The sequence below is a fragment of the Furipterus horrens genome, unplaced genomic scaffold (assembly GCF_987537825.1).
Source record: "Furipterus horrens unplaced genomic scaffold, mFurHor1.1.pri manual_scaffold_4, whole genome shotgun sequence".
NCBI classification, from domain to species: Eukaryota; Metazoa; Chordata; class Mammalia; order Chiroptera; family Furipteridae; genus Furipterus; species Furipterus horrens.
In genome coordinates this window covers 19,928,422-19,932,663 of record NW_028327174.1, presented here as the reverse complement: position 1 = coordinate 19,932,663, position 4,242 = coordinate 19,928,422, and the positions used below count along the sequence as shown (strand labels likewise).

General features: G+C 46.4%; 1 protein-coding gene and 1 non-coding gene across 2 annotated transcripts in view; one reads left to right on the top strand and one right to left on the bottom strand.

Annotated features, from left to right (window-relative positions):
* CDK17 (cyclin dependent kinase 17) overlaps positions 1 to 4,242 on the bottom strand; it is a 397,794-nt gene that overhangs the window by 122,851 nt on the left and 270,701 nt on the right. The gene's annotated exons all lie outside the window — the stretch shown is intronic.
* TRNAD-GUC (transfer RNA aspartic acid (anticodon GUC)) lies at positions 401 to 472 on the top strand. The gene has a single exon. It is a non-coding gene; the product is annotated as a tRNA-Asp (tRNA).

Genomic DNA, 4,242 nt, shown 5'->3' with positions numbered 1-4,242 from the left:
AGGAGGTTAAGAACAGGAGAAGGAATTTCCGGCGCCTGCCGGGAAAGGAAGTTTCTTAAAGTTAGAGGAGCGTGGGGAACGGCATGGATGGAACTACAAGTTCCATGATGCAGCTCGACAAGGTGTTCTCTTTGCACCCTGGGAGTGTATGTGTAAGACGGAGCAGAGGAGCTTGAGGTTGTTCCTGAATGAGGAGGAGGAGGGAAATGGGAGCAGACGGAAATGATAAGTGGAGTGGAGCTAGTATAAAATCGAACGCCTTCATTTTAGTTCCACTTAATCTCGGTAGAAACTGCAATGGCAATAAAAATGTAAAGCCTAGTTGTAGATGTAAATTGCAAGAGCCCGGGGGAGTGAAACAGAAAAGTAGCTTGTCAGAAATTCCCATTACATGTGTGAGTCCTCGTTAGTATAGTGGTGAGTATCCCCGCCTGTCACGCGGGAGACCGGGGTTCGATTCCCCGACGGGGAGACACTAATGTTTTGGGTGTTATTTTTTTTTTTTTTCTTCCCTCCTTGAAAACACTTGAAAGTGAAAATGTTCACAAATTTTGCACAAGCTAGTGTGAAAGAAAGAACCCACATTAAGGCAGCTGTAAGATTTATGTTTTAAAAGCTGTTTTGTTGCTTGTTTGCCATGTTGGCACTCCAGTAAAAAAAGTGAGCTCAGTTCTATCAGTCAACAAAGTTTTTTTGTTTTTAAGTGTTTATTATGTACATTTCCAGACTCTGGAGATCTAAGACAGAATAATCCAACATTTCCATCTTAGAAATTTAGGAAGAATATTTCCATATGCTGTAATGAGAGCGTCCTGTGTTATGAGTGTGCATTGGCCGCCAGGAGAAAGCAGAACTAGGACATCTAGCTCAGCTTCAGAAAAAGATGAGGAAGGATTGATGGATGGCGCTTGCCTTTACCACGGGACCTCAGAGTTGAAAGTGGAAAAATTGTTGGAGTGTAGGTCTCCAAGGACTTTAAGGCAGCCGGGACTTTAGTCCTGAAAGCCTGAATGGGGTATACCCACTGAAGAACTTTAAGCAGAGGAGGGACATGGTCAGATTTATGTTATCAAAAGAACAGTGGTAGTATTCAGAGAATGGGTCTGAAAGTCAAAGGCAGTAAGAAACTACTCAAGCAGTCCAGGAAGATGCTGGAGGCCTAACAAAGGAAAGTAGCAAGGATAGAGAGGAAGGAAGGATGGGAAGGTATACTTAGGTAAATGGATTCTGAGATTGTGAAGGAGCCCAAAGTGATTCTCAGGTTTTTGGTGTCAATGGCTGGGTAATTATAGGAAGAGGACAAATTCAGGTAGAAAAGATCTAAGTTTAACTTTGGACATATGGAATTTGATAATATATGGGGATCAAAGTGGAAATGTCTATGAGTCACTTGGTGTGCCTATGAGTCCATAGCTCTGGGGCGATTTGGAGTTGACATGAAGGCATCACATAATGTGGTGCCTGCAACTATGCCAGTGGGTAAGTTCAGCCCAGGGAGAGTGTATAAAGAGCAGTGAAAAGAGACTGGAAGCTGGGAGAACACAAGCCTTTAATAAAAGGGGGCTGGAGGATTGGGGGAACTCTTTCACAATCAAATCACCTTCAATTTTACTTCAATAAAGTTGAAATTTTTTAAGGGGGGAAGGGCTAGAGTAAGAGGAACTTATGAAATAAACCAGAAAAAGTCAACCAGCAATGTCAAGTGCAGCCTCGAGGGTCATTAAAATAAGGAGTAAAAAGTCTCATTGGGATTTGGCAAAACGTTGGAGGTGGGGGGGTGATGGTTTTGTTGACTTCTGTGGCTTAATTGAAGGTGTGCACCAGCAAGCAGTGGGCTGAGCAATAAAAGAGAAGAGGGGGAATAGAGCACAGGCTGTTCTGTCGGAATGCTTGGCCAGCGTGGGAAATGGAGATAAAAGAGGAATAGAGGGAAAGTTGAGAAACTTGAGAAAGTTTGTTTGTTTTTTTAAGAAGAGGAAACTTTAACATGTTGCAATGTAGAAGTGAAAGGGTTTCTAGAGAAGAGAAAATTGAAGATTTAAAAAAAGCATGGGGGATAGCTGAGGAATTGTGCACTGGAGAGTGTCACATAGCTTCATTCTGTAGCAAAGTGGTCTATCAATTAAATTGGGCTCCAGCAACAGAAAATGATGCTATACATTTGGGTATAAGGAGGATATCCTTATACCCAAATATTGAGACAAAAGAAAATAAAAACATTTCCAACTATGAAACCCAATACCTTACATCTGTATACATCTTTATTTCATAGAGCCTAAAATCTTGACATGAGTGATATCTGTAAACATTTTTTGAGGCCTAAAAGTGTTCTGGGTGGTACCAAATATCGTCGTCGTCGTCAGCCGTCCGTCTCGAGAGATGATGGCTTAGCTTCTTGAGAGTCTATCTGCACCGCCGAGAATGGCTGTGCAGTCCGACTCGGGAGTGACAATCCCTGCCGCACTTGTTACAGGTGAAGGCAGATGGCTGTTGTTGCTGCTGTTGACGCTGCTTCTGCCTCGATCTTTTCTGGACCGCCTCCTAGCTGCGTGCAGCCTCTGCGCGGGACGTACCTTGTCTGACCGCGAGTCTCCAGGCTAGGCGGTCGTCTGCTTGAACTTCCCATGTGTTGAGATTGATGGAGCATTGTGTCATGTCCTTTTTGCAGATGTCTTTGAACCGCAGTTTTGGGCACCCTGTCATCCTCTGGCCTTCTGCTAGCTCGCCGTAGAGGAGGTCTTTGGGAATACGGCCTGCATCCATTCTTTTGACATGGCCAAGCCACCTGAGGCGTCTCTCACTAAGAACTGCATGCAAACTGCTCATGCTCATGAGCAGGTACCAAATATAGGGTGACAAATATGATGCAATAGTATCGATACCACTGATCCCCAAATATAGTGTACGAAATTAGCATTTCACAAACAATAGGAGTGTTACTCATAGGCAATGGTAGCTTGAGAATAGTTTTTAAAAAATGAAGCCCCCACTTCCAGCCAAGATGGAGGCATAGACAGACATGCTGCATCTCCCTCCACAACTAAGAAGGAATACAAGTACCTCAAAACTAGAAACAACCAGAAGTTCCAGAAAATCAAAGTGCATGGAAGTTCAGCAAAAAGGATATAAAAAAGAAATACTCATCCAGATAGGTAGGAGGGGCAGAGCCTGGGCGGAGAGGACAAGATGTGGTGGTGGCAGCAGTGGCAACAGCAGCAGGCCGGCAGAAAGTCCAGTTACACGTTTTAAAAAGTCAGGAAAGGCACCTGGGGAGCATTCCCAGCTCCTCACCAGAGCAGCTCACTGTCCCAGCTCCGGAGAAAATCAAGCCTCATTGCTTTTGACTGTGCAAACCAGTGGGGGTTGGAACGGAGGCAGAAACTGCCAGTCTCTTAGCAGAGACCGGTTGTTTAAAGGGCGCCCACAGACCTAGAACATCCGCAGACCCACCCACTCTGGGAACGACAGCCAGGGCAGCAGCTAGAGGGGTGCCAGTCCCATACGGAAGTAGAGAAGTGCCTGGAAAAGGGGTGAGTGCTGGGCAAGCAGCATTGTTCCCTCTCAGACCCCTCCCCTGCATATAGAGCCACAATGTGGTGAAACAGGTCGCTCATTACTGATGAATCCCTAAGGCTCCACCCCTCTGCCTGGGACACGGAAGCAAACAAACACAGGAGACTTCCGGCCAAGATGGAGGCCTAGACTAACATGCTTCATCTCCCTCCACAACTAAGAAGGAATACAACTACCGCAAAACCAGCAATAACCAGAAGTTCCAGAAAATAAATGGAAGTCCAACGTATGAAGTTATAAAGAAGTGGCGCTCATCCGGACAGGCAGGAGGGGCGAAGCTTGGGAGGAGAGGTCAAGCTGTGTTGTCTGCGGCAGCAGCAGTGACGGCGGCAAGACAGCGGTAAGCACAGATAGCCGTATTTATGGGGAGGCAAGAATCGCCTGGGGAACACCCCCAGCTGCAGACCATACTTGTCAGCTTGCAATTCCAAAGCCGGGGAAGGCAGACCCCCATTGCCTTGGACTATGAGGCCCGGTAGGGGTGGGGATGGAGGAGGAGGATCCCAGTCTCTCAGCAGAGAGTGAACAGCAGGAATCCATCTTGGATCCCCACTCCCACAGAAAATGCCCGGTTGTGACGAGTGCACAGGGCTCCACCCCCTATAGCATAGGAGGTGTGACAGCTCTGCCCAGGAAGCAAAGGTAAACCCAAAACTGTTCAGGATGGCA